Here is a 27,970-nt window from a genome sequence, read left to right as displayed (position 1 = left end):
TTATTCCAAATGAAGTTAAAATTTATTTGGTTAATTGTTTTAATCATGTTTTGTGTAATGTCTAAAGAAAAGGACGAATATAGATGATTCTAGATCGACTGTCCATTTTTGTAAGCAATATCCTGCCAAATACAGTGAGGTCTCTTTGTAACCATCTGTTTAACATAAGTTTATATTTATTTACACTATTACAAATAATATTTTTTTCAGTTACTGTTTTATCCTTAGATATGATAATTCCCAAATAATTCACTTCACTTTTTACCTAGATATTATATAACGGCTGTAGAGTGTGGTCATGTGTTGTTATAATTTCACATTTATTTAAATTTAATTGTAAACCAGACACTTTGGAAAACAAATTCATATTTTGTAGAACTAATGGAATTTGATCTCTATTTTTTAAAAACCAAGTTGTGTCATTGGCCAGCTGGCTAATTTATAAATGATTTCCTTTTATATCAATGCCTTCAATTTCACTAAGTTTAATTAGCACAGACAACATTTCTGCAACCATAATAAAGAGTAAAGGTGAACTAGCACATCCTTGTCTTTTTCCTCTCTTAATATTGAACCTTGGGCGTGTACCATGGCCTCAACTGAACTATTAATATCATTATATAACATTCTAATCACATCAACGCATTTCTGCCCAAAACCAAAGTGTGTCAGTGTTTGGATAATAAAAGGATGTTCAACACAATCAAAGGTTTTATAAAAGTCAAGAAACATAATATACCCTTCACTAAACAAGTCCTTATACTCTATCAAATCTAAGACAAGTCGTATGTTATTATATATTGATCGTTCCTTTAAGAAACCGGATTGTGTCTCACTGATTATATTGTTGGTATTCCATTTTTAAGTCTTGATGCTATTAAAGGGTGTAATTGGTTTTAAATTATTAATAAGTCTTTTATTTTTTTCAGGTTTATAGAATCAGAGTGATTAAACGTTCTTTCAAACTTGTTGTAAGTTCTTGCCTTTTAATACAATCAATGATTGTCTTAAATAACAAATCTCTCAATTCTTTCCAAAAATGTCTGTAAAAGTTAGCAGTAAGGTCGTCTGTACCTGGTGATTTATTTAAGGTCATCTTCAGAAAAACAAAATCTAATTCTTCAATAGAAAATTTGGAGTCACATTGATTTTTAAACAAATTCTCAACAATTGGAATATAATTTTTAATCTTAGCAAAAAATGAAGCGATGTGATTCCTGCAGCCGACGATAAGACACGCCTCCTTATCCGGATGCCCCTCCTGATTGGTCGGCTGCAGAAGGGCGGAGCTGAGTGCGTGCGAAGAGGAAGGCTTGGCGGTGGAGTAGGAGGGGCCAGGCGTCTCAACGAGCTACTGTGATTGGCTGAAGATGCTCTGGGAGACCTCATTCATCAACGCATCGGCTCTTGCGGCGAGCTCCGCCCACCATAGGTGCACGTCTTCGCTTGGCGCGGCGTGTGCTCCTTGCAGGATGGCGGGAAAGGGCAGTCGACCTTGTAGTTGGACCACTCCTTGGGAAGCAGAAGCGGTGCAGGCAGCAGTCCAGGTACGCAACGTTGTAAAGGCGGTCCAGGCGGATTGCACACTTGGAGTCCGGTGACACGTCCTCCGCCGCCATCGCCGAAGCCCTCCAGGCCGCTTTCGCCGACACCCTCCAGGCTCCGCCTCCCAAAGTCCTGACGGGAGGTCGTTCGCTGCGTTTTCACGGCGGCGGGAGGGCAGCGACATTCGTGTGGACGCCATCACCTGGATGGGAGAAAACAATAAGGTAAGTCACTGTGACCACCATGACTCAGCATCAGCATGTTAGCATTGGACACAGGTCACGACTCAGCATTTGAAAGCGCCGAGCATCAGACAATAACAGTCTGTATGTAACCAATCATTCAGCGTTAACATTAGCATGTAGCACAGACACGGCTAAACAAACAAATAAAGAGGTGAACAAACTCACAGGTCTGCTAATAACCAGCTATGTAAACAAACAGGTAAATAAACGTCAAACAGCGGTGTCAGTTAGCATCGTTAGCTCCACCGACCTGAAGCTCCGTTCTGTCCGCCTGAGGAAGCTTCTCAACAGGTGTTGTGCCAGTTTCCAACCCCCGTCAAAATCGACACCCCAAGCCGTGGGAGCACGCACGCATCAGCGAGGACGGACCGACGCGGTTGAACATTCTTTAAAACGGCATCTTTTGATGACCTCTGCTGCTTTTTGAATGATGTTTCGTGTACCTAATAAATTATATAATTGCCATGTATCCTATACCTGTTTTTGAACTTTGTTTACGTAGACCTGCTGTCAAAAAGTGTCCTCTCAGCACAATAAGCCTTACGTCAAGCACTGGAGTATAGGCTGCTTTATTTTATGGAACATACAATGGCCTCGTTAATTATATAATTTTAGCCAGCGTTTTTGACCTGTCAAAATAAAAATCCCCCCATTTAAAGCACAAATGCAACTTTCCTTGATGTTACGGCAGGAGATAATTCCATAAACAATATACAAAGAAGCCATAGTAGTTTTGTAAATATTTTTAATAATAAGACATAATTAAGAAAGATAGATTCCTTGATTGTCATTCACCATAACATCTGGAATGCACTGCACAACAAAATTACATTGCATTTCAGCCACAACGACAACAAAAAAGTTAAATAAGCAGCGAGAGCACAAGAATAAAAAGATAAGAACTAGGTCAGAGAAGGATGCAGTGTGTAAATATATAAATACATAAATATATCTTTGCAAAGTGTTTGTGCAATGGTTCTTGGTAAAAAAAAATATATACACAGAGGTAGATAGAATCAATAATATTGAGGGCTGTTAAAGTCTAAGTTTTTTGCATCACAAAAAACAATTGACACTATTTTTTTCACTTTCTAATGGTTTTGCTACAGTGACATACATTTCTTTAGCTTCATTCAGGGGGCCAAAGTTGAAAAAGTTATGTTTCCTCCCTCCCTTGTTATTCCACATGTTGTAAAAAGTCAGCTCCAAACGGGCCAGTTGGATTTTTCTTGCGTTGTGACGTTGCAACGCAGAAACTCCTCCTCCTGACAATCCTAGCTCCTCCTACCCTACATAAGAATGTGAGCTCCTCCCTCTCAAACACTGAAGTTTATTATATAATACACATTATACTTTACTGTCATATGTAAAGCTAGATACACGAAATGTGTTCTCTGCATTTAACCCCTCACTGAGGAGCAGTGGGCAGCAACGGTGTAATACCCAGAGCAGTTTCGTCTTTAGTAATCATTATATTGCCTCATATCGCTTTTGACATGATCTGACATGTTTGTCACCAAATGAGATGCAGCAGTTGGACAAAACAAATGATTATCACCTTAAATGCATTATTCCTGTAGTTATGATAAGTGATGAGAAGAAAGTGACTGAGCAGCTTAACACTGTGGTCAGTGTTTGAAACAGCTGACTGATTCTGCTGCTGCTGCCATACACACACACCCTGAAGCAGCGTTTGTTGGACTCACAATCACAATAGCTGCTTAAATTGCCATGTGTTTTACAGTAATGTGCCTTTTTTTGGCTGAAAACAAGACCAAGAGTGTGTGAATAGCAAAAGAAAATTGCTACGGTAATAAAGCTGTGGCGTGGACTCTGCATCTACAGACACACATGAATTGGCATGAAGGCCCCAAAACAGCCTTTTTTTTTTTTTTTTTTTTTTTTTTTAGAAGTGGTCTGAAAGTGACTTTTCAGACGGTTACTCTGGAAAACAGGCAACTTTTGTAAAATAAACCTCAAATATTATGTTGTTGGGGTTCTTAGAAGAATTGGAGATGGGTGAAAAATAGCATAATACTGGCCCTTTAACAACTGTTTTGCTCATACCACAGCAAAGATCAATCCCTGTCAGATACAGTAACTCATTAAATCAACATCGAACACAAATTTCAGGTTTCAAAACTGGGAACACGAGGGTATTTTAAATGTCAAACTTACCCAAAACTTAAGTGTATATTAATGTTTCATGATGGAGAAAACATTGGATACAAATTTATGAAATATACCAAAAATTATTGAACAAATCTCCATCAAGAAATTAACTCATTCAGTGCCAGCCATTTTCATAATTTCTACCCCCCTCAGTGCCAGCCGTTTTTTAACGTTTTGACTGATTTTTAAAGACCCACAGAATATTTTGTACTATCTGAGATCTGACACCAGATTCTGAAAGATTGAAGCCTCTACTTTCATCAGATTTTTTTTTGTTTCTGGCTTGTTTGGTTCTCCCGTAATCAGCCATTGAATAGAGCAAGTTTTACACAAATCTTCAGTGTCAGAGCAAAAAGCTGAGAAAACAGCCTTTTTCTTAAAAAAAAAAACCCTGTCAGTGACTTTAAAGCTATTTTTTGCTTCAGTGACAACTCTAACATCTGAACTTTGTTTTCTTATATAAAACAAAAACGAAAAACACAGACAGGGCTTTTGATGGCAACATTATTATTATTTTGCTATCTGGGTCAGAGTTGACTGGATTTCTTACTGTATTTTTGTGTTCCTCCAAGTTTCTCTCCCATCAGTCTGAACACACGCAACTTCCTCTTCCTCCCGGACATGCCGAGTGTCACTGCTTGCCCCGTTTTTCTTGTATCGTTTTCTCTCACCATTGGCACACTCTCCAATAGTCAACGAAAGTTCCACACATGCTCTGGTTGAGTGTGCGCTACTGTGCGCTGGTGGGAACATCAACGTCATCTCTCATAGCATCATTTTCTGTCTCTTAAACTCATTTCCTCTCCTTCTGAGCTCTGCATCCAAAGGTACGCTGCTACCACCTACATGTCACCTATTATTTTGTTATCTGGCTCACAGTTGAGGCCCACCCACCCCCTAATGATCACACAGATCCCGACAGGGGACGGGACCCGGATAAGCAAACTGCTTCTCTCGTCTCCTTTTTCGGCATGTACAAAAAAGGAAAAAAAAAAAAAAAAGTGAATGTAATCATGTCGGAAATAAACTGAATAAATAAATAAATAAATAAATGTAACTTCCTCTTCCTCCAGACACGCAGCGATGACCGTTTTGGCTCGGTGAGTTGATGGTTTTATCTCACGATCGAAATATTATCAATAATCCACTCAGATCCACACATGTTCTGTGTTAGTATGTGGTTCTGTGAGCTGCTGGATACTTCACAATATCACTTCATAGCGCCATAATTTCACACGTTCCTGCTTTTCCCCCCCAGCTAATGGTAGCATCAGTAGCTAATCTCACATCTAAAGGTGCACTGCTGCTACCTTCAGGGCACCAGTTGGTCACTCCATCACAGTACAGCTTAGATATTGATGAGTGACCCCCGCCAGGGTGTTTTCTAGTAATCTCCATGAAAAAAACGCAAATGACGAGTTATCTCGTCAATGGCACTGAGTGAGTTAACAAAAAATGCACAGGAAACACACAACAGTGTAAACAAGTGCCAAACTGTAGACTAGTTATGCGGATACCGCAGGGACACACACCATACATGTCAAGTATCCCGTTTCGGCTGGGAAACTCCCGTATTTTATCCCTCTTTTCCGACATCTTCCCGTATTAGTATTTTCCTGTAAATATCCCGTCTTTTTAATGTAATAATAACTAAAAGATGCCTTTCGAAACTGAACACCATCACTAGCCTCGAGATAACTGCAACCCGAAATGGCCTGGGTGGCAGCTCTTGCGGGATTCGTGCCGACATGGGCAACAAACCCAGAAACAACTCAGAGATGGATGATGAAGACGTTCCGGCGAAAAAAAACTAAGAATTGGTGTAAATACGTTGTAAAATGACAGTTTACGTATTTTCCTAAAGAGCAGCAGGATGGGACACAGTTACACGTTCTGTAAGATTAGTAACTGAGATTTTAGCGTCTCCCACAGCGAACCGAACAACGTAAGTCACCATTAAAAATTAGCCAATCACAAGCTCCACAACTATACACTCCTTTCAAAAAGTGTTAAAGAATGTAAAGCCTGCAACAAATGTGTCTAATAAGTCATTAGTGAATATCAGAGAACCACATGAGTTAAAAGAAAATATCTATTGAAAATAAAATGTTAATGTCTAACTTAAAGACAAACAATGTGAAATTAACAGTAAATATCTGTTGACTTATATATAAACTGTAAGTAAATTAAATAAACACATGTGCTTCATATACCCATTTATGTTTTTATTTAGGCTGTTTTATAATTTAGGAATTAGCGCTCGGCAATATATCGAGATTCAAGATGTATCGAGTTTTCTATTTTGGCGATATAGAAAACAATAATAATTCATATATATTTATATATATCCCTTATTTTATACACATATATATATATATATATATATATATAGCTTATTATGTATCAAAATACTAGTTTTAGGAGTCGCTGCTTCTACTCCTCAGAACAACATGTAAAGCTCAGTTAGATGATTAATGAGTGCTCATATTGTGCAGCTGTTTGTTAATCAGTGTCCCTGTGTGACATTTTGCATCAGTAAATTTAACCCAGAATTGTCTTTCTGGTTAGACTTTATTTGATAAAATTATCTAGATTTATATAATATATCACCATTTTGAGAAAAATTATTGAGATATGAGTTTTAGTCCATATTGCTCAGCCCGAGTAGGAAAGTTTACAGCATTTCAATGTTAATAAAGGTCGAGCTACCAGATTCTGGTCACATTATGTATTCAGTAAGTGGTTGATTAATATAATGTATCTGAGGTACAAAATTTACAGGTTATTTACATAAATGTTACTTATTTAAGAATGGTTTGTCTTAATTGCTCCTCAAAATTTGGCCAAAATCAGCTTACTTTTTAAAAGTCACACCAGTGGCAGGTCATCCAAAACCAGGGGTGCGCTTACACTTACTGGAGCGTTCTATTTTAAACGTGTATTACTTTCAAAGTTGACAACTTCCTAAAGGGAGTTTCCCTTTCCTTCTCGAGAACAGTGCCTTGGCGTTATGCGTTTCCAGTCTTTCATAAAGAGTACCATGTCTTGTGCACAGGTAAAATTTGTATTTATTTATATTTAAACTTTATTTTTTCCATGATTGTCAATGAGAATCAGTTCTCATTTACAGTGGTGACCTCGCCGCATCGGCTCCAAAAGGTTATCTGGTGCAATGTTTGTTATGAAATTGAAGCAGTTTAATTTATTCCGCTACCCAGTTGATGTCCGTTTCATGCTCTTCCTCCCCACAGAAGTGACATCTTGCTGTAAGGTCATCTGTGTAATAAAGTAGTGAATTTTTTAATGTGATGTCTCAAAAACTGTTGATGACTCCACTAACAATAAAATGATGATGATTATATTATATAATATTCAAAACAGTTTTCACTTGAATGTATAGAAAAATATCTTTTGATTGCCTTATTATCCTGACGTTGTACTTACCTGACTCGAAGAGGAGGGTGACAGCAATATTAAACCTGTGATGGTTTATTGCTTTTGTAGTTGTTTGGAAAGCTAATGCTTCCTGGTTCAAAAGCTGTTGTGCAAAGTGAAAAAGATGCAGATAATGTTTTATCCAAAGCTGTACCCAGTTTGAAATTGTCCACATTTCACCTCACAGAGCTATAAAGCTTGAAGCACCCAAGTCCTTTAACTAGGTTCACTTCTGGAGGTGCAGGGGTAGTTGTTCTGACGGTTACTTCTTGGTAAAGAATATGAAAAATAGCCCGTTGGTGTTTTGACTCTTTAATCTTGCAAAATAAACAGGGATCATGAATACAAAAAATGTGCCTTTTAAATGTCCAGTAAAACAAAGAAAAACGATTCACAAGAGCCCGGCAATACCTCGATTACCCTTGAGTACTGTCCAAAAACTGTTTGTTTCCCGTGATTGATCACACGTGTGCGGTCACCATGGCAACCTAAATAACTGCATGCCCCGCCCATCTACAGGTCAGGTAAATGCTACACATATCAAACAGAGGTATTTTAACAAATAAATTATGGCTCCTACACACCGGCCCCTAATTGCGACTGGCAGAAGACAAAGCAATTACCAAACTGAATATCAATGGAGCCATATCCAAGTAAACGAAACAAAAACATCAACATGTAAAATAAACATGCTTGCACACAAAATACAGTACCTTAAATTGTAGTTTCACATAACATAATTTTGTCTTTCGATCACTGGTTTTGGTTTGAAGACGCACCACACGTACCAGACCGTTCTTATCTGGAAAGGTTTGTAATACTCTTCCAAGTATCCATGACCCACGTGGTGCTGTGGAGTCCAAAACCATGACAACATCTCCAGGCATGAAATTCTTTTTTTTGTTTGCCCACTTCTGACGTTCTTGCAATAGTGGCAAATATTCTCTGATCCACCACTTCCAAAAGAGGTCAGCAATGTAGGGCTGGGCGATATGGAAAAAAATTAATATCACGATTTTTCAAATTCAAACTCACGATTTCGATTTTATCACGGTTTTTTTTTTTTTTTAATAAAGCACACTTTTAATTAACATGCTAATTTTTGTTGAAACAAGCAAAAACATTTTTTTTTTCAATTTATTTCAATGTTGTACAACTTATGAACACACAAACAAACTCACATCAACTATAAGATTACATATAAGCTAACAAAATTCACAGTCTAGTTTTTTACTGTCAAGTTTTCAAGTAATTTATTTTATTTTATTTATTTATTCAGTTTATTTCCGACATGGTTACATTCACTTTTTTTTTTTTTTTTTTTTTTCTTTTTTGTACATGCCGAAAAAGGAGACGAGAGAAGCAGTTTGCTTATCCGGGTCCCGTCCCCTGTTTTACCATCGCAAATTTACATGGGTTTACATGTCTCTCTGGTCAAAACATTCTTGATTTCTTCTGAACGTCCTTTTTTGTGTATTCTCATCTGTAGTCAGTGTTGTCCTCTATCTTTGTTCGTGTTGGCCTTGTTCCCTGCCAGACGTTGTTAGCATTCCTCCAGTTCAAGAATAGTTCCTCTTTCGAAGGTGTTTGGAAGGTTCTTCCTTTTTCATCCACAATGTCACCTTGTTTTGTCTCTACATCAAGGGTAATCCAGCTGTTGTTAGTTCTATTGGCAGTGTTGTATTTTCCACTGTCTGATGATGGGATCAGATCCAACTTGTATAAACACATCACCACATCCCAGTTCACAAGCAAAGTAGTATTTTAATGTAATATATCTTAGTTCATAAGCGTGTTTCTAACTGCTGTTGTTAGTTCTATTGGCAGTGTTGTATTTTCCACTGTTAGATTTAACTTGTATAAACACATTATTATATCTTAGTTCAAGCAAGGTAGTAATTTCATTGTATATAAAAAAAAATGTGTTTCTAACTGCACATATGACAATAAACACTTTGAATTTAAATTTAATGTAATCCTTAATCACCCCACCACCTAGCAATTGAAATGAATAAATGACAGACCTTTTTTACTCTTGGTTTCCACATTTAATTCAGTCTCCGTAAAATAATCACAGTCTGAGTTTTGTTTCCAGTGTTTATATAGATCTGGGTCCATATCCATGATTACCATCAGTAATGTTGTTGTTTAGGTGGATCCTTCGTATTTTCCCAAGTTGTCCATCGTTTTGATGAGAACTGGTTTTCCGTCCTCTTCTTCCTGGATGTAAATCCTGCAGTTTTTTGACCACGTCTTCACAATCTTTCCTTCTTTTTTTATTTGGCGTGCCTTCCATGCAATGCTTGCATTTTGTTTCGTCAGGTTTTCATTGATGTACACCTTCGTTCCCTTGAGTTTGTTTCTTTGCTTGAGTATTTCTCCTTTGAATTTTATATTCGTGAAGGTTATTTTTACAGCTCTGTTATCATTTTTCTTTGGCAGGAGATGGCAGGAGTTGATGTTGTCAGGGTTCAGGACAATGTCCTTCGACTTCAGGTAGTCAATGACCTGTTGTTCAATCGATTTTGTTTCTTCGTCACTCCTGGGTTTTATCTTTAGGCCTGTGATGATGACATCTTTCTCTCTTTCCTTTTGTTCCAGCTGTTCAACCCTCGCGTTCAACAATTTTATCTCTTCAGCATTTCTTTCATTCTTTTCTTTCAGTACCTTTGTTTCGCTTTGTAGTCTTTCCAGTGAGTTTTCCAGCGTCTTTTCCAACGACTTTATCTCGGCAGATAGGTTTTGTAGACCCTCGCGTATCATCTCCTTGACCTCTTCCAAACCCGAATTGGGTTCTGAAGGGCCTCCCTGCGGTTTTTTCACCATTTTCCTTCAGTCTTGGGCCCAGTTTTTCAGGCTGTTCAGGCTGTTCAGCTGTAGCCAGCTGTAGCCAAGGTCGTGTTATCGGAGCAAAGGAAAACACGTCTGCTCTCTCCAAAGACCAGAGTTTATGTTAATACTTTCAAGTATATTGCACTTTCGTAGCAACACAAAAGAGCACCAAAATAAAGTACTAAAATTTAATTGAAAACAAAATGGTGTCTGATGTACAAAAATAAATTATCAATAAAAGTGCTGATTTTAACAAACAAAACATTCTCATCACCATGAGTCTGAGCATTCAAAGTACTTTTCATTGCCACACAGCCACTACCGGAATATGTTTTATTTATTTCATTACAGCACGTCACCTAGACGTTAAAAATATTGTATACATGAGTAAACACAGCAGCATCACTGTTATATGTCATTTAACGTACTCACCAACTGCCAGGTGCAATCTGTGACCAAAGCACTGTAGTCTTGTCCACTTGTTGAGATCCAAAGCGTTCACCATATTAGCCCCGCTGTCTGTCGTCATGCACGTCATTTTTTTTTCATCCATGTCCCACGACTCCAGAGCCTCTCTTAATCCTGCGGCTATTAGTTCACCAGTGTGATCCTCTTGGAAATACGTAGTTTGCAGAGTCGCGTTGCGCAGCACCCAGTTGTCGATGTAATGAACTGTTAAGCTCAAATATGGTTCAGATGTTCTGCTGGACCATAGATCACTTGTTGTGGCATAGAACTGCACATTTAGTATTTTTTGAGCAACTTTACTTCGACAGTCTGTATTCATGCGTGGGATGACGGTGTTGGAGATATATTTGCGACTAGGCAATTCGTAGCGCTTATCCAAAACTTCTACCATCTTCTTAAAGCCCACTCCTTCCACCGTTTGTAGCGGACACATATCCTTTACTATATGAAAAGCCACAGCATCTGTAATAGTGTTCCAGCGTTGACTGCCTCTATCATAAGGTGTAAGTTTAGCGAAGGCATCTTTTGCTGTGGTTTTGAAGCGGCCGCTGCAGGGGGTGATTTAGCTGCTTGTACAGCTCGACTTTCACTATACTGTTTATTATGTTTTCGCTTCAAATGGTTAAACAAGTTCGTGGTATTGCCGTCTGTTGCCTTTACCGTCTCCGTGCACACTTTGCATATTAGTTTATTTTGCTCTTTGTCGTGTGGGGCGAAGCCAAACCAGTTCCAAATTATGGACGTGGAGTTTCTTTTCGGGACCTAATCGCCGCTCTCCGCTGCGACCGCCATGCTCCGTGCTTGTCGATGAATGAAACACAGGGGAGGGGATTACGTGCACCGATCACTCTGATTGGTTAAAGGTCACATGTCACCACTGCCAGGGGAGAGGGGGAGAGGGAGATGAAGGAAAAGAGCAGCGCCTTCGGCTTTCACAAATATATGCTTATATCACGATCCTACGATCTCTCAAAAAATACAGATCGTCAGCTTTGGAGATCGTAAGATGGTTTTATATCGTCATATCGCCCACCCCTACAGCAATGTATTGAATTTGTTTCCATCTTCTTTTGATGTAAAGATCGTTTTTATTAAAAAGTCCTGGTGGGAGAACTGGTTACCCTTTCATAAGTAATAAGTGATTTGGTGTGAGCGCTTCCAAGTCATTGGGATCCTCTGATAGTTTTGTGATGGGGCGATCATTGAGTATTGACTCAGCTTCACATAACACAGTGAGAAACCCTTCATCTAACGACTGCTGGCGGAGCACAGAACTCAGAATTTTTCTGATCATTTGTATGAGGCGCTCCCAGGTACCACCGTGATGTGATCCCAGTTGTGGGTTGAAACTCCACTTAATTCCCTTTTGCAATAAGGTTTTTTTCAATTTGGTTGTGATTTAAAGTTGACACGCCTTTTCGTAGCTCTCTTTCCACTCCCACAAAATTTGTGCCATTATCCGATCTCATGTGGGAGACTTGTCCTCTTCGACAGATAAATCTTCGCAATGCGTTAATGCATGAGTCTGTGTCTAGAGAGTAGGCTACTACCAGGTGCACGGCCCTGCTTGTCATGCATGTGAACACTACTCCATATCTTTTAACAGTGCTTCTTCCTCTTTTCACATCAATTGGCCCAAAATAGTCTACTCCAACGTTAGTGAAAGGTGGAAGATCTGGAACCACTCTTCAGGTAAATTTGCCATTTTTTGTTCAGCACCTGTTCCTCTATAACACTTGCAGAACAGGCATTTTGCTATGACCCGCCTAGCTGCAGAAACACCACTTGTGATCCAAAACTTTCTCCTTGCTGTGGAAAGATTGTGATTACTGCCTCCATGACCAAGTTGTAAATGAAAATGGTGGAGGATAAGAAAGGAAATGTGTTGGTCTTTTGATAGAATGAAGGGATGCTTTATGTCCTCGGGGATAGCTGCGTTGTTTAGTCGCCCTCCAACATGCAGCAGACCATCCTTCAGGATTGGATCCAGTTTGTAGATGCTACTCGATTTAGCTACCTTTGGGTTGGTGGAGGTTAGCGCAACTCATTCATCAGGGAATCTTTCACGTTGACAGAAGGAAACTATAGCTATCTCGGCTTTTCTGAGATCTTCCAAAGACACCTTTTGCACCCCCAGGGATTTTTTGAAAGTTTTCATCCCTTCTAACACATTGACTGCTCTATCATTTGCACTTGCATTAGTTAGCTGTAACTCTTTTTTTTTTTTTTTTTACTTAGCTTCAGCAGAACTCCTTTTATCTTGATAATCCAAGCAACTGCAACCTTTAACCTTTGCCAGTCTGAGAAAAAGTTTATTAGTTGTGAAGTGGCATTAACAATGTTAGGTCCAAATACGTTAAGACCGTTGCTAAAATGTGAATGTTGGGTCTAAATACGTTAAGACCGTTGCTCAATCACATCTCAGGGAGAAAAACACTATCTGACTTAAAAGGCGACCAGAGGCAGAGAGGTGCGAGCTGCAGCTCGGAGAAAAACCCAACAAAAAGAGACACAAAAGTCCGATATAAGTTGGATTGCTCTGATGGTGATGCCTCAGAACCAGGTATTTATTATAGAAAACATAGACCACACCCAGAGGGCTGTGCAACAGCGCTCTGGGTGCAGGATTAATACCATATATGGTAACACAAAAACTTTGGGGGAGAAAAAGGCTCATATGTCCATGCAGTGGGTCACATACCCCCACACTGGCCCAAACTAGTTTAAACCAGCTATGGTGGACAATGGATATGTTTTGCAAACACACACACACACACACACACACACACACACACACACACACACACACACACACACACACACACACACACACACACACACACACACACACACACACACACAGTTAATCATGGATAATTTCATATTCTAACTATCGTTTAATCATTTAACTATAACTAATAAAGTAATAAAAACCACACAGACTATAACATATCTTACATATCCGCCCTGTTGTGGGTTTGGAAAACATCAAGCAGACGGGCGTCTTCACAGGTTTACCCGGTGCCATCATAGGACCAAAACAACAGGGATGACCACCGTGAGGTGGGGCGAAAACCCGACAGCTAGTACGGGAAAAATTCCCCACCGTCCCCCCCTGCTGGGGCGAACATCGATTCTGATCCACGGTGATCTGGAGACAGTTCAGGGTGTATGTACAACTGATGACCCAAAACCATGGTGTTGAAGATAGGGCTTTAGGTCTCAGTGTGTGTTTGGAGTTGGTAAGGGAGGGTCAGAGGTTACCAGCACATAACCCTCCAGTAGCAGTGAACCTTTACCGCTCACTGTGATGATGGGAAGGTGTGGCAGGGTCTTAGTCCATCAATGGGGCAGATGGGGAGAGACCCATAACATGGAGTTGGTACTCTGGGGAAGCCTGGACCTGCATAGCACCGATGATCATGTTGTCTATGCCTTTCTTCACACAGGGGACGATGCAACAGCAGGCAAGACCAACGACCAGCAGCACAGCCAGAAGAGGGACTTTTTCCTGTGTAAATTGTAGTTTTTCCAATGAGGCCTTATTTCCTGTTTTTGCCAAATGTGTGAACAGCCTGATTGCCTCTGTTTCATTTTCCTCTTTGGTGGGGCTGGCCAATAAAATGTCATCAACATAAACAATTATCTGTGTGGTCTCTGGCCATGTGTGGTGGCTGATGCACCTGTTTATCTCCGCTGAAAAGATAGTAGGGCTATCACAGAACCCTTGTGGAAGGCGAGTGTAAGAGTATTTTTTGTTCTCAAATGTGAATCCAAACCATCCCTGAGCTGTACTATGAAGAGGAATGGAGAAAAATGCATTACTTAAATCAATTACAGTGAACCATTTTTGATGAGGTTGTAATTCATTTAACAATGTGTGTGGGTCTGGTACATTTGGAGCTCGTGATTTAACAGCCTGATTTACTGCTCTTAAATCATGCACCATTCTCCAGCCCCCCTGTGGCTTTTTCACAGGGAAGATGGGGGTGTTGCATTGAGCTGAGTCATGTTCCTGTAACACGCCTGCAGTCAGTAAATCATTAATAACAGGCTTTATTCCTTCTTTTGCATCTGATTTGAGTGGATACTGTCTAATTCGAGGCCTGTGAGATGTGGCTGGATCTATGGTTACAAATGTTGCGGTTGTCATAAGTCCAACATCTGTCTTTGATGTAGCCCACAGACATGATGGCACTGTAGGGAAATCATTTGAAGTCAGGGTGAACACAGAAAGTCATGCATCCAAATGCACAGCAGGGGGCGCCAAAGTACACCAGTTCAGCACTTGTCTTTTCACAAAGCCACAAAAGGAGCCTCTGTATGTGAATACATTGTGTCTCTCTTTCCTCCAAAGGTCACTCTTGACAGGAAGTGCAGCCAACAGATCATTTGCATCTCTCCACTGTTTGTGTGCCGGTTTTTGTAAACAAATATGTGGAAACCGTGGGGGGTTTATTGGTGTCAGCTCTGGAGGCAACGTCACTCTGATTATAATCCATCCATCTGGAGACCAACAAACGTCTGTCAATGTTATTTTCTGTGGTGACAATCGCAGAAACTTTTCCTCCCAGGCTTTAGCAACTGCTCTGCCCTCAGGAGACAGGTCTGGTCTCCTTAGCCAGTCTGGTTGACCTGGCAGGGGTCCTTCAGGTCTGACATACATCATTGTAACATGTAGTGGCCACTGTGTCTGTGTTTCTGTAGGAACGACAAATGTTTTAGCTATTTTAGCCCGCAGTTCCTCCATAGATCCAACCACTGACCGAGGGCCTGTTGACACTGGATCCAATGTATAGAATTTATTAGGAATGACTGGGCTTTGCAACACCATAAGTGATTCTTTAGTTTCTGATAAAAATTTCTTTGGCACTATTCCATTAGCCGTTGGCACTAAACTGATCTGTAACTTACTGAGAAGATCCCTTCCCATTAGATTGAAGGGACAGTCAGTTGTCAAAATAAATGGGTGTGTATAATATGAACCATCTTCATCTTGCACAATGACCTCCTTAGACCAACAGGCATATTGAGGCTTTCCACCCACTCCCACTATGCCAATAACCTTTTTGGAAGTGACTACGCCTTCCACCTGATCACGGAGGACAGAAACATCAGCTCCAGTATCACACAGAAAAGTGACTGGTGTTTGTTTTGGTCCCACCAACAATGTACGTTTTGGGTATTTTTCATGTGTTAATGTTACAGCTGCATAAATGGAGAAATCAACAAAATGATTTGGATTTAAAGGTGGGGGATGTTCATATTCTGCAGGTAAATCATTGTCATATTGATCAGCATCCTCATCTTGCCCTAAAAAGGCTATGTCACACTCTGAGGTTTCATTATCTGTTCCGGAGTCACTGATTGCATGTCCCTCCGGCCAGTCCTGGCGTCACTGCCTAGGAGTTTGCCCGAACGACGTATGGTCTGTTTTTTGCTTTTTTCTTGGGCAGTCTCTTGCCATATGTCCCTCCTCATGACAAATGAAACATTGTCTTTTTTCTCGATCTATTTTTGCTTGTTTTTCCTCATCAGGCGTTCTGGTGCGATATGGCTTTTTTCCCTGTCTTTTAAACCCTGAGCGCTGGCTCACCAGGGCTGCAGCCATGGCCTCAGCCAATACATTAACATTAGCTGATTCAGTTTTTGCTTTCTTTTTCTCAGTGACTTCATAAGCATGTTCGGCCCATTCCATTAGCTCTGGAACAGTGAGGGTGCGGTGTGTGACACAGTTTGCTTTTATGAAATCTGACACGTTTGGCAACAAACCACTAATTAACCACATTTTTAGCTGTATTTGGTATGGATTATCCACCAGCGGAGAATGAGGAAGCCCGCTATTAGTCCTAAAAACCGTTTCTAAACGGGCACGATATTCCATTGGCGTCTCGTCTGATTTCTGACGACACGCACTTATTTCTTCGTGGCTTGGAGGTTTTGTGTAAGTCGCCCTAACTCTTTGCATCAGTGCTTCAACCTGCTGTCGCAGCTCATTAGAGTTATGTGCTAGGGGCTGACGGTTAACTTGTCTCCCCGTGAAACCGCCCACCACTACTGGATATCGGTGTCTAAGTGTTAGTTTTAAAACCTTTTCCACCTCCAGTCCATTTAAATGCCATGTCTCAATCAACCCACATACTTGTTCAGCATAAGCAGTCGGGTCCTTCTCAACATCGCATACGCCCCTACAGGCATCTAATGCTTCCTGCTCCGTCCATGGCCGAAACAACAACAGCTGTGGGGGATGTGTACCCTGTAATGGATCCTGTGGGTTTAGGAATTCTCCTGCACGAGGGTTAGCTACCTCTATCATGGGTAAAATTGGATATAGATTTTCCTCCATCCCCGCTATGTGATATTGCTCATCCTCCTCACTGTTAACACTTTCTTTCATCTGTTTTGACTTTTGTTTAGCTGCCCTAGTCACAGGTCCCTTTGTTTCTTGTCCTGCAACTGCTCCCCCCTCTTGTAAACCCCCTGCGGCCCCATTCTGTTGCTGATTTGTCTCCTCAACTCTACGCGGTACACACACGGTCTCATCAAAAGGCTGTATTTTAGCTGCAGCTAACACTTTCTGTTTCCTTCTCTCTTCACCTTTCTCTATCTGTGTTTTCCTGATACTCATAGCATCCTTCCAGATACACACTACTCTTAAGTGGTCTGCTATTAACTCAGCCTGCTTAGGACGTAACTTTTTTAATGCCTTCACTCTTTTTCCTTTACACCAGATGGACACTTTTTCTATTCCAGCTTCGTCTGATAATTTCCCTGCAAACCCACAATTTTTGTACCAATCATCTAGATAGCAACAACTACCGGGATACTTTCTCTGCATGAATTTCACATCATTATTTTCCATCAATGCTTTACGCTGCGCGTTACCCATGTTCTCAGCACGGGATTTACAGACACCGTTACAACAAAGAAACACCACAAAGAAACAACACACAAAGAAACAACACACAACAACTCCCGTCTGCCCTCTGTCCCTTTACCACGCCGTGTGAGTTTTACGTCACCCACCACGGTCTTCACTCCCCGTTGTACGTCACGGGTACTATGGTGAAAAGAAACAGCTTCTCACCTCGTCAGTGTTCTCCCTGGTTCGTGGGACCCGTCACTCCCCGTCCGGGTCGGTGCTGGAACAAGCTGTGACCACCCCTGCAAAGGAGGGGGTGCCGGCAGTTTTACTAATGGTCCGGTTGCGCCCGCACCGATCCAGACGAAAAGATGTAAGGTCCCGGGTTGCGGCACCAGTGAATGTTAGGTCCAAATACGTTAAGACCGTTGCTAAAATGTGAATGTTGGGTCTAAATACGTTAAGACCGTTGCTCAATCACATCTCAGGGAGAAAAACACTATCTGACTTAAAAGGCGACCAGAGGCAGAGAGGTGCGAGCTGCAGCTCGGAGAAAAACCCAACAAAAAGAGACACAAAAGTCCGATATAAGTTGGATTGCTCTGATGGTGATGCCTCAGAACCAGGTATTTATTATAGAAAACATAGACCACACCCAGAGGGCTGTGCAACAGCGCTCTGGGTGCAGGATTAATACCATATATGGTAACACAAAAACTTTGGGGGAGAAAAAGGCTCATATGTCCATGCAGTGGGTCACATACCCCCACACTGGCCCAAACTAGTTTAAACCAGCTATGGTGGACAATGGATATGTTTTGCAAACACACACACACACACACACACACACACACACACACACACACACACACACACACACACACACACACACACACACACACACACACACACACACACACACACACACAGTTAATCATGGATAATTTCATATTCTAACTATCGTTTAATCATTTAACTATAACTAATAAAGTAATAAAAACCACACAGACTATAACATATCTTACAAACAAGTGCAATTGTTGCATTGATTTTGAAATTCCCTTTTATCTCTGGGTCATCAGCAGTCGCTTTGAAGTCCACTGGAAACTTTGGCCACCTTTCTTCTGGCTCCCATAGAAATGTAGGGCTTTGTATCCACCTTTTTTCCAACAAGCCTTTTACCTTTAATCCACGAGAAGCATTATCTGCTGGATTTAAGGATGTTGGAACGTATCTCCATTGTTTTACTTCAGAATTGTCTCGGATGGTCCCTATTCTGTTTGCTACAAAGGTTTGAAACCTCCGGTCTTCGTTTTTTATGTACTTTAGAACGGATGTGCTATCAGTCCAAAAGCAGGCCTTTTCTAATGTTATCTGCAATTCTGATTGAAGCATGGCATTTATTCGGACCGAGAGAACAGCAGCGGTGAGCTCCAAGCGCGGAATGGTGACAGGTTTAAGTGGAGCCACTCGAGCTTTGCCAAAAAGAAAGACAGCATGAACTCCTTTGTTTATGTTTTGTAGTCTGAGGTAAGAAGCTGTGCCGAAGCCATTCTCACTGGCATCAGAGAAATGATGTAGTTGAGCACTAACTATCGTCCCAAATCCTTCAGGCTGGATACATCTAGTGACCTGAAAATCAGCCAACTTTTCAAGATCCATCAACCACTTGTTCCAACCTTCTTGGTAACTGAACGGTATAGGATCATCCCACCCACATTTTAGTCTGCATAATTTCTGCAATAATAGTTTGGCAGGGAGTATGACAGGGGCTAGAAATCCCAATGGGTCATCAATAGAGCTAATCATTGACAGCATACCTCGTTTGGTAAAAGGCTTCTCCTTAATTTTTAACTTGAATTTGAAACTATCTGTTTCAATACACCATCTTAACTCTAAAGCCCTGTCTACAGGTACTTTATCCCTGTCCAGGTCCAGCTCACACAGGCCCTTTGATCTGAGCTCTTCTGGGATGCACTGCAGCACCTCTCGGCTATTGCTTATCTATTGTGTTAATGTGAACCCTCCCTTGCTACATATGGCCATAAGGTCTTTAGCTATAATAATGGCATCCCTTTCAGACGGAAGACTTTTCAGCAAATCATCCATGTAAAAATTTTTGTTTACCGTTTCAATTACATCTTGTGAAAAACTGGCTTGATTGTCTTCAGCAGTTTTCCTGAGGGCATAGCAGGCGCAACTGGGAGAGGAAACTGCTCCAAACAAATGAACAGTCATACGATAGTCTACACGCTCTTGATTCAAATTGCCTTGAGGCCACCACACAAAACGTAAGAAGTCTATATGCTCTTTTGCCACCTTCACTTGATGAAACATGGATTTTATATCTGCCATTAATGCGACACGCTGCTGCCGAAATCTCATTAAGACTCCTATCAATGAGCTGGTCAAGTTTGGACCTTGTAAAAGTTGACTGTTGAGTGACACCCCTTTAAATTCTGCCCCACAGTCAAACACGACTCGTAATTTGTGTTTTTGTGGGTGGTATACACCGTGATAGGGTATATACCACACTTTACCCCTAGCTGCTTCTATTTGATGTTGTGGCACTTACTCGGCGTAACCATTCTTAATTACCTCATTCATAAAGCTTGTGTACTCCTCATGAAAGACTACATTTTTTTTAAGCTTCCTTTTCAGGCCACGGATACGCTGCAAAGCAACAGCGCGGTTGTTTGGCATTGATACATCTTTAGTCCTAAAAGGTAATTGGAACTGATAATGTCCCCTCTGCAGCTGAAGAGGACCTGCCATTCTTTCTAAAAACGTATTTTCCTCCCTTGACATTTCTTCTTGTTGTGTGGCTGACTTTTCAATGAAGTCATAATTGTATTGACTTGTCAACAGCTCCTCTATTCTGTCAACTACAGTTCTGTTGGCATATACTGGAGGATACACAGGTTCCTTGTCGCCACGTCCATGCACTGACCCATTTATAACCCACCCCAATAGAGTTTTTATTGCGTAAGGCCCCTCACCTATACTGTTGATAACCTCCCAAGGTTCCATCAACTGGGCTGCATTGGTGCCTATTAGCAGGTCAACGTCTGCATTTATGTACGGAATTTTAAGATCTTTCAGATAAGGCCATTTGCTCTTCTCTCTTTCACTTATGATGTTGTCTGTAGAAGCAGGCATCTCTTTCTGTGAAAACACACAAGGAAGCTGATAAAATTGCTTGCCTGCTAATTCAGCAATCTCCAGGCCATTAAAGATCAAAGTTGTAACTGTCCTGTTATGGCCCATCGTGTGGATATGAATCTTTGCTTTGCTTCCTTGAGTGTTCAGTTTTTGAAGGAGGTTTTCCGAGCAGAAGGTGCCTGTACTTCCTGGGTCCAGAAATGCATACGTTTTAATGATTTTATCTCCTTTAGAATTCTTAACTTGAACAGGCAGGATGGGAAGAATGCCATTATGTTGGCCAGCCCCTGTATGACCACAGGTGGAAGAAGTTGTGCAGTGTTGAGAGGAATTCTTTGTGCTTTTGATCAACCTCTCTTTGTCTTAAGTGCAAAATAGTGGGATGCAATTTCTTACAGTGCATGCAAATGCTTCGCCTGTCGCAGCTTTTACTTAAATGCCATGTTTTTAGACAGCCAAAACATAGACCCTTCTCCTTCAAAAACTCTAACTTTTCTCGATGTGAAATTTTACACAGTTGGTGACATTGCTCCCATGAATGTCCATCATGTGCACAATACAAACAAGAAAAGCTCGTCTCAGCAGCGGAAACGTCATTTTTCCAAGTGTCCTGTTTATTACCAATCCCCTTGTAATTATCTTTAACTAAAACATGAGTTGCAAAGCTATTTCTTTTTAATTGAGATTTCATTTGGGATTTACAGTGCCTTGCGAAAGTATTCGGCCCCCTTGAATTTTCGACCTTTTGCCACATTTCAGGCTTCAAACAAAGATATAAAACTGTAATTTTTTTGTGAAGAATCAACAACAAGTGGGACACAATCATGAAGTGAAACAAAATTTATTGGCTATTTCAAACATTTTAAACAAATAAAAAACTGAAAAATTGGGCGTGCAAAATTATTCAGCCCCCTCAAGTTAATACTTTGTAGCGCCACCTTTTGCTGCGATAACTGCTGTAAGTCGCTTGGGGTATGTCTCTATCAGTTTTGCACATTGAGAGACTGGAATATTTGCCCATTCCTCCTTGCAAAACAGCTCCAGCTCAGTGACGTTGGATGGACAGCGTTTGTGAACAGCAGTTTTCAGTTGTTTCCACAGATTCTCGATTGGATTCAGGTCTGGACTTTGACTTGGCCATTCTAACGCCTGGATATATTTATTTGTGAACCACTCCATTGTACTCGACTTCAAAAAAACATACATTTACAGAAAAATACAACAAAAGTGTGTGTGCGTGCGTGCGTGCGTGCGTGTGCGCGCGCCTCTACCTTGGACACAAATCTCCTCCGTTGGTTCTCTCACACACGCGCGCTGCTGAGAAATGTGCAGCTTTCAACACAGCAACCATTGCCGTCAATAACTTCCTGGTGAGGTCTCTCCGGTCTAAATAGCGAGCGGTCAAACTAACATGAAAATAAACGTTTCAAAATGTCATCACCAAATAAAGAACAGTAAAAAAGTATTTTTCCTCAAATGAGAAAAGAGAAGTCCACGGGAGCTCATGCACACACCAGAAGTGAGCTGTGCAGTGAAATAGATATAGATGGTGCAGTGAAAGAGTTATAGATGGTGCGCTAGCTCCCCCTCACACCCTGAGGTCAAAAGTTGAATAGGTTTCATTTCGGGGCCGTCCAGAAGTGAAATAAAATTAAAAAAAACATTTTGAATTTACCAAATTACTCCAAAATAACAAATACACACGCTTGGGGTATTTGGAACCCGTTGACCAAGTTTCAGGTCGAACTTGCACCACGTCGGAGAGATATTTGCGCCACACACACGCACGCACACAGACCATCCTTGCTTTTATAGGTAGATGTTTCCGGGGACCGCTTATTAGGCGCGCCGCCCTCTCTCCTCCTGTCCTGGCTGCATTAAACTCATCTTAAACCACCACAAACACACATCTTCACCTGCTCAGTGTTAGAACTGTTATGCCTGGTTAACTAAGAATAACTCAGTCCGTGTTGTCCTTTAGTTCTTTTTATTCCAGCCTTTTGTCTGTACCTCATAAGTACACATTCACAGTTGGCAAGCTACCTCAAGTGCAATTGTTTCAGTGGGAACTTCCGGTTTACAAAATAAAAGTCTGTTGGACCAACGTTATTAGAATGTTACATTCTAACATCTCATCTGAGTTACAGTAAAATGCATGTTGAAATAATAAATTAATAAAAAATTAACTAATGAAATGCTGAAACAATAATGAAAACGCTCAAAGTTTATACTTAATTGATTTTTTTTTTTCTTTTTTTAATTAAGCAATGAAAAATGTATTATTTTTTTCTATTTAGAGAGTGCTTGGCTTATTATCCAGAACATCGTTTTCCTAAAAAACAAGTTTTGTTTTCTTTGTTTTTTTTTTTAACTTCAGTGTATTGCATGGTGTTACTTTCGTCCTGACTATGGGGGGCATAAGTAACAAAGTGCAAAGTGCCCCCAGGCCGCCCTTCACCCATGTCTAGGCTAGATCACATGTGTACAATGTGTATTTTGTTTCACATTATTTCACAATGTCATAGACAACAAATTACTGGATTGTACTCCATAGATATTTACTGGAATCAGAACAATAACCACCAACTAAACTTCATCATGCCTTGCAGTATTGAATTAGACCACAAGATAGGGCTAGAGTCCCACCAGCGTGGGGCTTATACTGAAACGTTTGCTGTAGAGATGAGACTTTTATCACAGTGGGGGCTACAAAAGTGTGTGATTGTGTCTGAAGGTCACATGATTAACATTAGTATTTAGAATAACGACCAGTCTGAGCATTAACAGTTAACGCAGTTTTGTTTTCAGAGTCACTAGTGATAACATACATTTTAAAGAATCTCATTTTGTAAATAAGTTGAAAGAAAAAGTATTTAATGCAGTGGTTCACAACCTTTTTGCATTTTGGTTTCAAGAATTGGCGACCACAAAGATTTTTTCCCTAGAATTGGTTTTTGATCATATTTAAGCTCAAAATGTAATTTTTTTTTACTGCATTTTAGTTGAACTAGATTTATATTTCACACAGTGAAAGTATAAATATGCAGTTGTTTAAGATTGTGTTATGTTTAGTTTTTTTTTTGAAGAAGAAGAAGAAGAATAATTAAAAAAATTCCAAAATCTTTTAATTCCTCAGAAATTTCAGGTGACCCCATTTAAACTCCAGGCGACCCCACATTGGGTCCCGACCCCCAGATTGAAAAACGCTGATTGAATGGCTCCTGAATAGATTTATTTCTATAGTTTTTATCATTTTTGGTCATCTTACACCTGGGGTGGCACCAAAACTGAAACTATTTGTTAATTTTCCACTTTTTCTCTCTTAAGTACCCCCTGTAGTGCCCTTGTATATCCCTAGGGGTACACGTGTCACCATTTGAGAAACACTGTCCTATGTGATGTAGTTCCTGAGATATAAAGCTGACTTTGACTCTGACTATTGGAAGGTGAAAATGGAAGAAAAATAAGGATGAGTGAAAATCGAACCTATTGAATAATCACGGAATTCTTTTGAGAGCGAAGTGTACGGGTCGTTTGTGAAATACATGGAATGACCCAATAGGAACATGTGATTGTAATGCTTGGTTTTAACTCATAGAGGGCAGTCACTGTTACATTTGTCCAACAAAATAAGACACATTTTAATACTTAAAATGTGAAGAGTTGGACTTGAACCAATTAACAACACTTCATACAGATACATTTGTTTTCAGCAGAAAAAAGCGTGTTGTTACTTTTTAATAATAGCTGATTTCTAATTTCCTACACGATTTAAGCTTCTAAAGTATTTTCTTTCTGTTTTTCTGATCACAGTCCTCTGACAGAAAAGAAACACCACTCCCCAGAAAGAACAAACCAAGCAGATGATTTAGAATTTCAGTCAAAGTTGCTTGAAAAATCTGGACCCACTCTTGTGAAAAGTGGAGCTTAGGGAACGACAGGTCCTGCATCTACCTTCTCAACTGCTCCTCCAGAATGGGACCTGACGTGGAGCATCAGGGAAGAGGTGGAGAGGCTGATGAAGGAGCAGAACAAAACCCTGTCTGCTAACAGCAAAGCAAAGAAACAACAGGTAAGGAAAGATTTAAATAAAAACTACTAATCAATGCTTTGGGTACTGATGGATCGCCACGTACGCCACTAATTGCAATAATGCTGTTCACCATATTCATAATTTAATTGTAATTGAACATGGATATGGATTATGGGAGATGGAATTGTATTTAAAAAATGTAATTGACTCCAATCCTGGTGTTAACTAACAGTGGACTTTCCCTGCAGGCCCTCCATGGTTCATCCTCCTCATCCTCAGTGAAAAACGCAGCGTGTGTTCAGTGAGAGGGAGGGGAGTGGACATCAGACGGACACAGACGGCAGCTTCTACTACACCAGGGATGAACAGAGGCAAAAACAGGTCCACCTTCCCTCCTCCTGGTCCCCCACAACAGCCACAGCCTAAATCTAAAGTCGTCAAGAGCCGAGATGAGGCCAGATCTCCAGGTGCTCACTTCAACACTATCAACAGAATAGAATAAAAGAGATCTAACTCAGAGCCTTTATCACAACATGTGACTGTAACAACATTCATGTCAACATTCAAATAATAATGACCAATCTGAGACTTAATCTGAGCATTGTTTTTTTTTTTTTTGTGGCAAATTTGTGTTTTTGATGTTTTGTGTATTTTTTGTCTTTTTGTATGTCTGGAGTCATTTGCCCTGATTTATCAAACGTTCATACTTTCAGATCTGTGTGTTCGACCATATTCACACAAGCTTCGATATTTATTAATTGTGACGTGATCGTACACTACGATCAGATTTGACGTCAGGTCTGACCTCGTGTACGATAATCTGTGGATTTGTGGTGCAGCAGCAAAATCTGAATGAGACTGAAAATAACATATTAATCAAACCTCAGCTGTCATTTAAGCATAAACAGACACACATTCAGAACAGATTGCAACAGATTAAATAAAACAATGAAAGTTAATTTAAAAAAAGCTCACAATATTACTGATGCCACTTTTTTGGTTTTCCGTCCACAGAATACCATATAACCCCGCTTGTTCGAGCACAAGCGTGTAGGTCCACCCAGTGCTCTCACACACACGGGATGCAACGCTGCTTCTGCTTTGTCCTGGAGAATGAGGTCCTCATAAATTATGCTTTTTTTATTTTTATAATTTTTAATTTATTATTATTGTTATTTTTAATGTTTTTATTTAGTGGTGGAGCTCATTTGCATTGTTTTGGTTTTATGATCTCATGTTTAAATGTGCTATATAAATAAAGTGGATTAGATTCAATAAATGTAAATAGTTTCTTAAACTTTTACAAATAGGCTGAAGTATTTAATCTTAAGGCTATTAAGGCTTTTTTAAGCGTTTTAATTTCTTTTAATGTGATATTTTTTGCATAAAGCTTGCGGACAACTGATGCTGATATAAACGTAATATTCGTGTGTCTCCAAGGTCTCTGCTGTGAAGTTGTTCTCAGTGCACATGGGGGGGCAGACATCATCTGCTCAGTAACTGATCCTGTTCCACAGAGCATTTAAATTAGATCCTTTAAGTCCAGTTTTCACACAGTCAGAAATTACATCTTTGTTTTGCTCCACCTCTGATATGGGAATGTTGATTTTCATCTCAGAAAACTTTATTTTCTTGTTTGACCTCAGTGAGCGGGGGCCTCTGAAACAGGATGGAATAACATGTTAATGACGATCAAATTCAGCGGCTGCATTTATCGACACCTGATCAATTGTATGCTGGGATTGGTCATAAATCACATGTTGGTCTTGTCGTACGACCAAAGTGAACTCAAATGTACACCTGTTTGTAAGGTGCGTAAATGAGGGCTCCTGCATGTATTTTTCTGTTGTGTTTTTTTTTTTTTTTTTTTTTCATTTTGTGTACTTTTGTTGGGGGCAGTACAAATTAAACTAAGGGCCGCATGTGGTCCACGGGCCTCGATTTGCCGATCCCTGATTTAACCATAGCAGACGTTTCCTGGACTTTTCTGATCACATTGTATAACAGTTTCTGTGTGTTCAATGATGTGATTACAGACTTTCCTGTGAGGGTGAGCAGTGAGCTGATATCATCGGTGCAGTCCTTGGTGGATGTTCTTTCACAGCAGACACACACTAGCAGAAGTCCCCATGAAGGATGTCCTCCAATCAGCTCCCAGGAACCTTGTCCACATGTCCGTACCATGAGAACACATTCTAGATTAAGTGTTACATCAGCTAGAGCGAAACTTCCCTCACACAGGTTCAGCTATCATTCCTGGCATTAATATGGAGCATTAGTACACAAACTAACCTGCATTTCTATTATCTACACCAGTGGTCCTCGAACTCACTTTCAAGCCCCACCAACTTTCATTGCCCCCCAAATATTCCTGACAGCAATATTTCATGTTTTATGATGAATCAAAAATCAAAACCTAAATTTAACCAACTAGTACAGTGCCCGTCGGAAATATGTATTCATTTTGTGGGAGGAGCTTAAGTAGAGTTGTCAAAATAATGAGAATCGAGTGACTATAAAATAAAAAAAGTAATATAACAATAAAACAGTAGTAGTACAATTAGATAGGGATATGATATTCATAGTAAAAGTAGTAATAGCAATAATAGTAATGTTATAATAATAATGGGTTAATATTGGCACTAAAACATTTTGCAACTATATCTCGAGTCACTGTCAGTCTTTACTTCATACAAAACTATGGTACGCCAGTTAAGTAAACTATTCATCAGCATGCATGGCGATGCTGTACACTCCCTCGACCAACAGAGAAAGTTGGCCACACCAGTGCCACCATTGGATGAGTTTGTGTAGAGCCCTGATAGTAATAAGTGCGCGTGTGCGCGTCTCTGTCTCTCTGTCTCTCACATAATGCACATAATCTGGCAGGATTTAAAAAAGAAAAAAAAAACGAGAGAGACCCGAAAGTACCACAAAAAATAAGCGTTTTGCAACACAACTCTCTCTCACTTAAGGAGGCGAAGGAGGAGAAGTACGAGGAGCTTCTTCTCCAGAGGACGTCGGTCAGGGTGGGCAGAGATTTATTCTCAGGGGAGGTGGAGCCCAACGGCGAGAGGCTGAAGGCGCTCTTTGACTCCCTCTTCCTCCTCTTCCTCTTGCTCTGCTGCCAATCCTCCTCGGGGAGAGGTGTGCCCGCTGACCAGGGGCGTTCATGTGAGCAGCGCCTGTCTGGCTGCTCCGTGAACGCCGCTGACG

General features: G+C 40.4%; 1 long non-coding RNA gene across 1 annotated transcript; it reads left to right on the top strand.

Annotated features, from left to right (window-relative positions):
* The first annotated feature begins 1,312 nt into the window (after nucleotides 1–1,312).
* On the top strand, nucleotides 1,313–27,378 carry LOC114474190 (uncharacterized). The gene is made up of 4 exons (XR_003675350.1): nucleotides 1,313–1,769; nucleotides 24,535–24,793; nucleotides 25,003–25,221; nucleotides 26,791–27,378. It is a non-coding gene; the product is annotated as an uncharacterized LOC114474190 (long non-coding RNA).
* The last annotated feature ends 592 nt before the right edge of the window (nucleotides 27,379–27,970 follow it).

The sequence above is a fragment of the Gouania willdenowi genome, chromosome 13 (genome assembly GCF_900634775.1).
Source record: "Gouania willdenowi chromosome 13, fGouWil2.1, whole genome shotgun sequence".
In the NCBI taxonomy this organism is placed as follows: Eukaryota; Metazoa; Chordata; class Actinopteri; order Blenniiformes; family Gobiesocidae; genus Gouania; species Gouania willdenowi.
The sequence above is the reverse complement of the archived record's forward strand: the minus strand, read 5'-3'. Positions and strand labels throughout refer to the sequence as shown.